Source organism: Triticum urartu, chromosome 7 (genome assembly GCF_003073215.2).
Source record: "Triticum urartu cultivar G1812 chromosome 7, Tu2.1, whole genome shotgun sequence".
Classification (NCBI taxonomy): domain Eukaryota; kingdom Viridiplantae; phylum Streptophyta; class Magnoliopsida; order Poales; family Poaceae; genus Triticum; species Triticum urartu.
This window is the reverse complement of record NC_053028.1, coordinates 138,583,209-138,595,977: the sequence shown is the minus strand read 5'-3', so window position 1 is coordinate 138,595,977 and position 12,769 is coordinate 138,583,209.

The following is a 12,769-nucleotide window of genomic DNA, read 5'->3' as shown; positions in this document are numbered from 1 at the left end:
CCAGCAAGCTGCGCGGCGAGGGTATCCTGCGCCGGCGCTCCGGCGAGCGCGAGCCGACGCCGCGCGAGACTCCGCGCCGTCCGCGTGCGCCCACGCCGCGGCCAAGCATGCACCGCGCGCCGAGACCGCCGCGGCTCTGATGCGCACGCGCTTCCGTGATGCTTCGCGGGGCTCGGGTGCGCCTAGGAACGAGGGAGTCCTGACGGCGACGCTCCCTAATGGGCTCGTCAGAGGCGGCGAGGAGGAGTGGCCCTATGGTGGCCAACCGCCTAAGCGCGACGTAGCGAGGCTCCCCCTCGTCCGCCCGAGGTACGCATCGCGCCGCGGCCATCTCCGGCGAGCTCCCGTGCAGGCGAGAGAGAGAGAAGAGCAGGAGGTATACCCGGGGAGAGTGAGCGAAGTGCGAGAGGGAGATCGTGGGGGGGGTCACGTGCCACTAGGGGCGAGCCTCCGGCCACCGCCGCGGCCATCTCCGGCGAGCTCGAGCTACAGTACCGCCGCGCCTCGGGATCCGTGCGCCAGATCTAGATCCACGGTTGACTTTTCACTCCCGAAACCCTAATTTTCGTGCTACCTTTGACTGCTTGCATCTCCGCAACCGTAGCTCCGTTTTGGGCGTATAATATATCAAAATCTTCGTCTCGACATGTACATCATTTCATTCCATTGCATCATTTGCATTTGAGTTCATCTTGATGCCCAAAATGCTGTTAGAAGGAGGCTTCGTGAGTTAAATTGCAGATCCGTTAGTTCATCATGCACTTTTGTCATTTTTGCCATGTTTAATTCGTGCATGATATGCCTGTGCCCCTTTGGGATGAATTGTTAAGCGCTATTCTCCAGAGGCCACCCATGCATTTTTAGGAGTGTGAAGCTCATCTTTACTTGCGTTTTTATCGAGTCAACTTTTGCCATTATTTTGTTTGTCTATCTTGGTTTGTTCTCTAGTTAAAGCCACTGCATCGTTTATCTTTGTTCAGTATATTATAGAGCATACACCACAGTGCTTCTATCTATATATGTGGTCCGCAGTACTGTTTAAGAGGTTATTCCACAGAACATTTATTTTCGTCCCTATGCGAGATAATATACGCATTTAGTCACTTAAGTCTTCATGTCATCTCTATAACGCATTCAATACTTATGATTTAATCTCCGATCCACTCATGCTTGAATCTACTAGGAAGTGTGCACCTCAGAGTTTGGCGAGCGCGGAGAGGTCCACACACACCATCAATGAAGGTGACACTTTAGACAAGCGCTATGTCGGATTGTCCATCCGAGAACAATAATTTGATAGTAGCACCAGGCTTTATCATTTGTTCAGGGCATGGGTGAGCGGATCTATTAGGTGCGGGTCATTGCATCTCCGCACATTCGCGCACTCAGCACTATTATCATGATCATTATCACACTATTGGCTTGATGGTACTATGCACATGGTGAGTTGTAGTACACAATGTGTTGCTGAGATTTGTCCTTGATCGATAAGGAGTTCACGATGCAGGGCCAAGAGAGCAGTTCTCATCCTCGCGCTATGACCAGAATCATTGATGAGGGAGAGTCATGTATATGACTATCTAATTGCGCTCTATGTTGTAGCTATCTCACACACTTCACACTGACGCCGACACTATATGCAAGATCTGTCTATTTATGGGCACTATTCTCTTGTACCTTCAGGGAGCACTCATCTAACTAGTGACGTAGCTATGTTCCTGGACAGCTTTTGCAGGCAAGATGATCATACCCTCGAAATCACTACTATCTTTGCTATGCTAGTTTGCTCGCTCTTTTGCTTTGCCACTGCTACGATGCCTACCTTTTTCTTTTCAGCCTCCCAATTGCATGATTGAACCTCTAACCCACCATTGTCCTAGCAAACCGTTGATTGGCTATGTTACCGATTTGCTCAGCCCCTCTTATAGCGTTGCTAGTTGCAGGTGAAGATTGGAGCCGTTCCTTGTTGGAACATTTATTTGCTTGTTGCGATATCATTATATTGCTATGTTATCTTAATGCATCTATATACTTGGTAAAGGGTGGAAGGCTCGGCCTCTCGCCTAGTGTTTTGTTCCACTCTTGCCGCCCTAGTTTCCGTCATATCGGTGTTATGTTCCCGGATTTTGCGTTCCTCACGCGGTTGGGTCATTATGGGAACCCCTTGATAGTTCGCCTTGTTTAAAGCTTTTCCAGCAATGCCCAACCTTGGTTTTACCATTTGCCACCTACCCTTTTCTTTCCCTTGGGTTCTGCAGACTCAAGGGTCATCTTATTTTAACCCCCCCGGGCCAGTGCTCCTTTGAGTGTTGGTCCAAAACGTCAGCCGCCGGTGGCTACCAGGGGCAACTCTGGGCTGGCCTACCGGAAGTTTAGACAATCTGAGTGTGCCCTGAGAAAGAGATATGTGCAGCTCCTATCGGGATTTGTCGGCACATTCGGGCGGTGTTGCTGGTCTTGTTTTAACCTGTCGAAGTGTCTTGAGTTACCGAGATACCGAGTCTGATCGGAGCGTCTTGGGAGGAGGTCTTTTCCTTCGTTGACCATGAGAGCTTGTCATGGGCTAAGTTGGGACTCCCCTACAGGGATTGAACTTTCGAAAGCCGTGCCCGCGGTTATGGGCAGATGGGAATTTGTTAATGTCCGGTTGTAGATAACTTAAACCTTAATTAATTAAAATGAATCAACCGTGTGTGTTGCCGTGATGGCCTCTTCTCGGCGGAGTCCGGGAAGTGGACACGGTGTTGGAGTAATGCTTGCGCAGGTTGTTCCTCTAGTTTCTCGCTCGCGCCTTGCCTCCTCTTCTCGCTCTCTTTTGCGTATAAGTTAGCCACCACATATGCTAGTCGCTTGCTGCAGCTCCACATATACTTGCCTTATCCATTCCTATAAGCTTAAATAGTTTTGATCGCGTGGGTGTGAGATTGCTGAGTCCCTGTGGCTCACAGATACTACAACTCCAGATGCAGGTCCAGGTGATTCCGCTCCAGGTGACGAGTACGAGCTCAAGTGGGAGTTCGACGAGGACTCTCAGCGTTATTATGTTTCCTTTCCCGATGATCAGTAGTGGTGCCTAGTTGGGGTTATCGATTCAGGGCCTTGTCGCATGTTGGGGGTCTTTTCTATTTTGGCACCGTAGTCGGGCCATGAGTGATTTGTATGATGGATGTTATTTATGTACTTTGATGTGACGTGGCGAGTGTAAGCCAACTATGTATTCCCCTTTATTATGTATTACATGGGATGTTGGTGATGATTTCCTAAGTTGCGACATTGCTTTCAATGCGGTTATGTCTCTACGTCGTGCCTCGACACGTGGGAGCTATAGCGGCATTGAGGGCGTTACAAGTTGGTATCAGAGCCTTCCCCGACCTTAGGAGCCCCATTGCTTGATCGTCTTAGCAGCCGAGTTGTGTCTAGAAAAATGTTTTGAGTCACTTAGGAATTATATATCAGAGAGCTTAGGAATTCTTTTTACTTCCCAGTCTCCTCATCGCTCTGGTAAGGCATCCTGACGTAGAGTTTTGACTCTTCTCTTCTCAAATTTCACTAAAAAAAATTTTAGGATCACGCGAGTATCTTGGTTTTGTTCCGATGGTTTTGTGACGAGAACATTGTTCTTGGTGCCTCCTGTCTTTAGGGGTTGTGGCAGTGTCCCGGGGAGTTGAGCTCCGAGGTGTTGTCGTCACAATTTTATCGTTGCAATTCTGGTATACTTGAGATTTGTGCGCGACATCGAAAATCTCCTTTATGCAGTTCGTTGGTGAGATAACCTCGACGCCACCCAGTACTGGGGCGGGAGTTCGGGAGTATCGCCATAAAGTGTATAACGGATGCTTTTCGAAGGTTGAGATAGATGGTTTTCGAAGGTTTCTTGGTTATGTGTTGAAGGATGGATACAGCTGGATGTAGGATTTGCTAGCTTGGGTGAGATATTATGCTTCCCCTGTATCCCCAACACCTGATTGCATAACCGGGAAAATTTCGGGAATTTCATAGGTGGGAATTCAAGTAGCCTTAGGATATCTTTCCGACAGATGTATGATATGAAATTGGGGTTCGACGTCTAGTGGTTCGCCTATTCACGGTCGATTTTACAGTGGTCTCGTTGTGTCTTAAAGAGTCCTTGGCTATGCTGACTCGGGGACGCTTCTTATGTCATGTGCACTGCCTTGTACATGATGGTGCTGTAGGATCGAGCCCGTGTAGGTCCCACCACGAAAACTTCGGACGAAATTTCTATCATGTATTTGTTCTGGCTTATTCCGCAAGCCAACCCTTGGTTTTATTTCGAGTTGTGGCTTTCGTTTTGCTTCGACGTCATATGATGATTCCATCCCTCGTTGTTGTACCCCTTCTACCTGATTCTTCGTGGCTTCGCAATTTAGGAATATGTGACCACTTCAAGAGAAATGCATTCGTTCATTTTGTTCGGATGTGAAGACTATATGTTGCAATTTTCATTCCGTTGGATTCAGCTTCAATATTTATCTATCATGTGCTAATGGTGGTCAACCTCTTCAGCATGGCTCCTCCAACGCGCACGACTCCGAATCCTGATCCGCCACCACCTCCACCTCCTCCAGAGGCATGGCAAGCTGTGATGGCCGCAACCAATGCAAACACTCAGCTGATCATGCAAATACTCCAAGAGCGCAATCAAGGCAGTCAAGGGAATCAAGGCAGCAATCAGAGTCACTTTGCTACACTCAACCAGTTCCTTGCTAACGGGCCAAAGACTTTCAGTAATTGTGTTGAGGCAACCGATGCTGACGATTGGCTTGTGGATCTGTGTAAGCATTTCGAGTGCAGCAACGTCAGGCCTGAGGACTTTGTGAAATTCGCTTCCTTCCAACTCAAAGATCAGGCTGCAGAGTGGTTCCAGCAGTACAAGGATTCCAGAGGTGAACGTGTTATTACTTGGGATGATTTCCGTCGAGATTTCCGAGCTCATCACATTCCGCAGAGCGTGGTTGAAAGCAAGCGTGAGGAATTCCGCAATCTGAAGCAAGGCTCTTTGTCTGTCTATGAATACAACAAATTGTTCCAGAAACTTGCCCGCTTTGCCAAGCAGGACGTGCCTGATGAGAAGAGCATGATATATCAGTTCAGGGGTGGTCTCAGAGAAGATATTCAGCTCGCTCTTGTTCTCTTCGAGCCCTTGAGATACGATGAGTTCTACAACATGGCACTGAAGCAAGAGGCTGCTCAGTTGAGGTGTGATGCTTCCAGGAAGCGAGTCAGAGATGTTACTCCTTCTTCCTCTACTCAAGTGGCCAAGCAGCAGAAGTTCTGGCTTCCTCCTCCTCCGTTCCGTCAGCCGTATCAGCAGAAGAGCAAAGGTGGCAGTGGTTCTTCCCACCCACCCAACCCAGGCTTTCAGAACAAGACTTCGTCTCAAGCTCCAAGATCGAGTGCTCCGTATCACCGTCCGCTTTCAGAGGTCACGTGCAACAAGTGCCAACAGAAGGGTCACTATGCCAACAAGTGTTTCAACCAAAGGCGTCTTCCTCCTCCTCCTCCTGTGAGATCGGCAAGTACAGCTGTGGTCAAGCATAACCCCAAGTACGCCAAGGTCAACATGGTGAATGCAGCTCAGGCAGAGGACTCATCAGATGTGATCATGGGTAACCTTCCTGTTAACGATGTTCCTGCAAAAGTTCTTTTTGACACGGGTGCATCACATTGCTTTATTTCCAGACCTTTTGCATCTAAGCATGGGTGGTTTTCTCAAGTTATGCATAAGCCATTAGCAGTCGTCTCTCTGGGTAGATGCTTGCTTGCTAACTACGAAGTTCCGGATATTTCTATCATGTTGGGTGATTTCAAGTTTCTGGCTTCTCCAATGATTCTTGGCAACTCGGATATTGATCTTATTCTCGGAATGGATTGGCTTTCTAAGCACAAGGCCAAGCTTGATTGTGCTGCCAAGCAGATTCAATTGACTCATTCGGCTGAGGATGTCATTGTCTTTGCCGCTCGGGATAATACCATCTGGTTGTTTTCTCTCAATGAGAAGGGTGAATTGGATGCTATTTCGCAGATTCCGGTTGTTTGTGAGTATCAAGATGTTTTTCTAGAAGAACTCCCAGGGATGCCTCCAAACCGGCCGGTTGAATTTGTTATTGAACTTGAGCCCGGTACGGAACCTGTGTGCAAACGTCCCTACAAGCTCGGCCCCGAAGAGTTGAAGGAGTTGAAGAAACAACTCGATGAGCAAGAAAGATTGGGTCTCATCCGGCCTAGTACTTCTCCGTGGGGTTGTGGTGTTCTTTTTGTGAAGAAGAAGGATGGATCGAGTCGACTTTGTGTTGATTACCGTCCAGTGAACAAGAAGACCATCAAGAACAAATACCCACTTCCCAACATCAATGAGCTGTTCGAACAACTCAAAGGTGCCCAAGTATTCTCCAAGCTTGATCTCCGTATGGGTTATCACCAGATTCGCATTCGTGAAGAAGATATTCCCAAGACAGCATTCAGAACAAGTTTTGGTTCATATGAATACACCGTCATGTCTTTTGGCCTCACCAACGCTCCTCCGACGTTCTCTCGCATGATGAATTTCATCTTCAACGCCTACACCAATGACTTTGTTTTGGTCTATCTCGATGACATTCTGGTTTTCTCGAAGAACAAGGAAGATCATGCCAGGCACTTGCGTTTGGTTCTTGACAAGCTCAGGGAACATCAGTTCTACGCCAAGTTCTCCAAGTGTGAATTTTGGCTCGATGAGGTTCTTTACCTTGGTCATATCATCTCTGCCAAGGGCATTTCCATGAATCCTGAGAAGGTGTCCGCAATTGTGAGTTAGGAACCTCCTCAGAATGTGAAGCAACTCCGCAGTTTTCTCGGACTCGCAAGCTATTGCCGAAGATTCGTTGAAAACTTTTCTAAGATTGCGAAGCCTCTCTCAAATCTTCTTCAGAAGCATGTCAAGTACGTTTGGTCTCCGGAGTGTGATATTGCTTTCAACACTTTGAAAGAGAAGTTGATCACTGCTCCAGTTCTGACTCCACCTGATGAATCCAAGCCGTACGAGGTCTTTTGTGATGCCTCTCTCCAAGGTCTTGGCGCAGTATTGATGCAAGAGAAGAAAGTTGTTGCTTATACATCTCGCCAGTTGAAGCCTAATGAGAAGAACTACCCCACTCATGATCTCGAGTTGGCGGCAGTTGTGCATGCTCTTTTGACTTGGAGACATCTTCTATTGGGAAGAAAAGTGGACATTTTCACTGATCACAAGAGTCTCAAGTACATCTTCACTCAGCCTAATCTCAACCTAAGGCAAACTCGATGGGTCGAAATGATTCAAGAGTATAATCCGAGTATTGAGTATACTCCAGGCAAGGCCAATGTGATTGCTGACGCTTTGAGCAGAAAGGCCTACTGCAACAGTCTGATTCTCAAGCCTTATCAACCCGAGCTTTGTGAAGCTTTCCGCAAGCTGAATCTGCAAGTTGTTCCTCAAGGTTTCCTTGCCAACCTTCAAGTCTCTCCTACCCTAGAAGACCAGATTCGCCAAGCCCAGCTTCTTGATGCTATGGTGAAAAAGGTGAAGTTTGGGATTGCCAAGAGTCAGTCCAAGTACAAGTGCTACCGCCTTGATGACAAGGACACCCTCTTCTTCGAGGATCGTATTGTTGTGCCCAAAGGTGAACTTCGTAAAGTGATCATGAACGAGGCTCACAACTCTCTCCTCTCCATCCACCCTGGTAGTACGAAGATGTATCAGGATCTCAAGAAAGCTTATTGGTGGACTCGAATGAAGCGCGAGATCGCTCAATTCGTGGATGAATGTGATGTCTGCAGAAGAGTGAAGGCAGAACACCAAAGGCTAGCTGGTCTCCTCCAACCTCTTGCTATTCCAGAATGGAAGTTTGACCACATTGAAATGGACTTCGTGACTGGGTTTCCAAAGTCCAAGCGTGGCAATGATGCTATATTTGTTGTCATCGACAAGCTCACCAAAGTGGCTCACTTTCTGCCTATCAAAGAGTCGATCACTGCAGCTCAATTGGCGGAACTCTATACCTCTCGCATTGTCTCTCTGCACGGTATTCCTCAAGTGATATCTTCAGACCGTGGCAGCATCTTTACCTCTAAGTTTTGGGATTCTTTTCAGAAGGCCATGGGTACTAACATCCACTTCAGCACTGCTTTCCATCCTCAAACAAGCGGTCAAGTCGAGCGAGTCAACCAGATTCTTGAAGATATGCTCAGGGCTTGTGTGATCTCCTTCGGCATGAAGTGGGAGGATTGTCTTCCTTATGCTGAATTCTCATACAACAACAGTTTTCAAGCAAGTTCGGGCAAGGCCCCATTTGAAATTCTGTATGGCAGAAAGTGCCGTACCCCTCTCAACTGGTCTGAAACCGGTGAACGTCAGCTGCTGGGTAATGACTTAATCACAGAAGCAGAAGAAATGTGCAAAGTCATTCGTGATAACCTCAAAGCAGCCCAATCCCGCCAGAAGAGCTACTATGGTAGTAAGCACCGTGATTTGGCTTTCGAGATCGGAGATCATGTTTACCTCCGCGTCTCTCCCATGAAAGGTACTCGTCGCTTCGGTATCAAAGGGAAGCTTGCCCCTAGATACGTGGGACCTTTCAAGATTGTCAGCAAGAGAGGCAACCTCGCCTATCAACTTGAGCTTCCTTCAAACTTTGCAAATGTTCATGATGTGTTCCATGTCTCTCAGCTCCGAAAGTGCTTCAAGACGCCTGAACGCACAGTCAACTTCGAGGACATTGAGCTCCAAGAAGATCTCTCTTATCGTGAGCACCCAGTTGCTATTCTTGAAGAGACTGAACGCAAGACTCGCAACAAGTCAATCAAATTTCTCAAAGTCAAGTGGTCTCACCATTCCGACCGTGAAGCTACCTGGGAACGCGAGGATCACCTCCGTTCTGAGTACCCGGAGTTCTTTCAGTCCTAGATCTCGGGACGAGATCTTTTCGTAGTGGTGGAGTGTTGTAACGCCCCAGATTTACTTTCCATATTTGTATCCAACTCTTGCCGTTTCCGGCGCTAAGTTATATTTATTTCTCGGGTTCGGGTCTTTGTCTCCGTGTGTTGTTTTCGTTTTCATGCATCTTATATCATGTCATCTCGTGCATTGCATTTGCATACATGTTCATCTCATGCATTCGAGCATTTTCCCCGTTGTCCGTTTTGCATTCCGGCGCTTCGTTCTCCACCGGTGGCCATTTCTAGCTTTCTTTCGTGTGTGGGGATTAAACATTTCCGGATTGGACCGAGACTTGCCATGCGGCCTTGGTTTACTACCGGTAGACCGCCTGTCAAGTTTCGTATCGTTTGGACTTTGTTTGATACTCCTACGGTTAACCGAGGGACCGAAAAGGCCGCGTGTGTGTTGCAGCCCAACACCCCCCAAATTTGGCCCAAAACCCACCAAACTCTGCTCCATCTCCTAGAGCGTTCGATCACGATCGCGTGGGCAAAAACCGCACCTCGTTTGGACTCTCCTAGCTCCACTTACGCCTATTTATACCCCCTCCATTCGGATCTCCTCTTCCCCGTTCAAAACCCTAAAAAAAACATCTCCTCGCCAGATCCACCGCCGACGGACGTGTCCGGAGCGGACCGGACAACGTCCGCCGCGCAGCCCGTCCAACCGCCGCCTGCCACGTGGGCTTGCGCCCACATCGCCACCGCCGAAGCCCGCTCGGCCCGGGGAGAGCCCCCGAGGCCCGAGCCGCCGCCGCCCTCATCCCGCGCGCCGCGCCGCCGTCTTCCCCAAGCCCGGTCGCCGCTCCGCCGCCCGCCGCGACTCCGGCGACGCGCGCCACCGTCGTCGCCCGGCCGCCACCGCACCGGAGCCGCCCTCCTCGCCGCCCGCAGCCGGCCCCGCGCCACCGGCGACTCACCGGCCCCGCCGCCCTCTTCCTCCCGGCCGGCGAGCCCCTCCTCCGCGCCAAGTCCGACGCCGGCGAGCTCCAAGTCGGGCCGATGAACCTCGGGAGTCGCGCCACTGCTACAGTGCGGCTGGATCTAGATCTGGGCTTGACCTCCCCCCGAAACCCTAATCTCCGTATTTTTTATGCATTCTTTGACTGCTCGTATCTCCGCAACCGTAGCTCCGTTTTGGGCATATGATATATCAAAATCTTCGTCTGGACATGTACATCATTTCATTCCGTTGCATCATTGGTATTTGAGTTCATCTTGGTGCCAGAAATGCTGTTAGAAGGAGGCTTCGTGAGTTAAATTGCAGATCCGTTAGTGCACCACAAACTTTTGTCATTTTTGCCATGTTTAATTCGTGCATGATATGCCTGTGCCCCTTTGGGATGAATTGTTAAGCATTTTGTCTTCTTTCCAGAAGTGCCACCCATGCATTTTTAGGATGTGTGTGTTGTCTTATGCAAGCTTGCGAAGAGAGGTACCTAAGTTTGCTGATTTCAGGGACTTAGTGATTTTCACTAAGTCTGGGATATTTTAGTTCATGATGCTATATGTCCAGCTTGTTTCCTAGTGATCCGTGCCTCTTTTCAGGATGATCAGTAAAGTAGTTTTGTTAATCATGTTATGTTCTATCCATCCATGTCTTTGTTTGCATATATGGAGTACTCTAGGTTGACTCAATCGAGCTCAACTTTTGCTTCGTTGTTAATCTGGGCAGATCATCAACTTGTTTGCGATTTTGCCGATGCTACCGTTAGTGTTCCATGCATGCTATGCCATTTTTCTTACCATGTGTAGCTAGCATATTGTGTATTCTTTCTGGATATATGCTTTCCTTGCCATGACTTGCACCGTAGTGAGTGCATCGAGCTCGTTTACATGCCTTCGTGAGTTATAATTTCAGCATGTCTCAGTTTTCACTAAGTCTGAAAACTGATTGTGTTCGAGCTATGTTCGTGAGCTCGGTAGAGTATTTTGTGAACCCTTTTGGCCCCAGGTCACTTTGGGTGTTTTGTTAAGCTTGTTGAGTAGCTCCATGCCATGTTCTTACTTGTCATGTTCAGGTTATCTATCATGTTGTTTTGCTGCTCCAAAGAGGGCTTCGTGATCTGAAATTTCAGGCTAGTGTTAATTTCACTAAGTCTGGAATCTGTTTTGCATATTCATTTTTTCCATGCTTGTTTGAACCCCTTAATTGATGAATTTGCCTATGGCTCAGTGCTAGTGTTTTGTTAACCATCTTGTGTACATCACTGCCATGTATTTTGTTTTCATGTTTGGTGGCTGTAGCATGTTCATTTCGTTGCATTTAGATGCCTACTTGCTGTAAATCACAGACCGGTGTCATATCTTAAAACGCTTGCCATTTCCAAACCGTAACTCCGATTCCAATGATCTTTATATCGTTTTCAAGAGATTTCATCCCCTCTATCCGGTGGCACCCTTGGAATTCCAAGTTGAGGCCAGGTTCATGAATTTCCTGTCATATCTTGCATTTTGCATCCCGCATCGCATCCCGCATAGCATGTCATCATTTCATCATATTGCTTGGTCTTGCACGTGGTTGATTGTATCCTTGTTGCTTGTTTGTCTTGTTTGGGTAGAGCCGGGAGAAGAGTTCGCTACCGAGGAGCCCGTTGAGTTTGCTTGTGAGGATCCAGTCAGCTTTGACAACTGTGCAGGTAAGATGATCATACCCTCGAAATCACTACTATCTTTGCTATGCTAGTTTGCTCGCTCTTTTGCTTTGCCACTGCTACGATGCCTACCTTTTGCTTGTCAGCCTCCCAATTGCATGATTGAACCTCTAACCCACCATTGTCCTAGCAAACCGTTGATTGGCTATGTTACCGATTTGCTCAGCCCCTCTTATAGCGTTGCTAGTTGCAGGTGAAGATTGGAGCCGTTCCTTGTTGGAACATTTATTTGCTTGTTGCGATATCATTATATTGCTATGTTATCTTAATGCATCTATATACTTGGTAAAGGGTGGAAGGCTCGGCCTCTCGCCTAGTGTTTTGTTCCACTCTTGCCGCCCTAGTTTCCGTCATATCGGTGTTATGTTCCCGGATTTTGCGTTCCTCACGCGGTTGGGTCATTATGGGAACCCCTTGATAGTTCGCCTTGTTTAAAGCTTTTCCAGCAATGCCCAACCTTGGTTTTACCATTTGCCACCTACCCTTTTCTTTCCCTTGGGTTCTGCAGACTCAAGGGTCATCTTATTTTAACCCCCCCGGGCCAGTGCTCCTTTGAGTGTTGGTCCAAAACGTCAGCCGCCGGTGGCTACCAGGGGCAACTCTGGGCTGGCCTACCGGAAGTTTAGACAATCTGAGTGTGCCCTGAGAAAGAGATATGTGCAGCTCCTATCGGGATTTGTCGGCACATTCGGGCGGTGTTGCTGGTCTTGTTTTAACCTGTCGAAGTGTCTTGAGTTACCGAGATACCGAGTCTGATCGGAGCGTCTTGGGAGGAGGTCTTTTCCTTCGTTGACCATGAGAGCTTGTCATGGGCTAAGTTGGGACTCCCCTACAGGGATTGAACTTTCGAAAGCCGTGCCCGCGGTTATGGGCAGATGGGAATTTGTTAATGTCCGGTTGTAGATAACTTAAACCTTAATTAATTAAAATGAATCAACCGTGTGTGTTGCCGTGATGGCCTCTTCTCGGCGGAGTCCGGGAAGTGGACACGGTGTTGGAGTAATTCTTGCGCAGGTTGTTCCTCTAGTTTCTCGCTCGCGCCTTGCCTCCTCTTCTCGCTCTCTTTTGCGTATAAGTTAGCCACCACATATGCTAGTCGCTTGCTGCAGCTCCACATATACTTGCCTTATCCATTCCTATAAGCT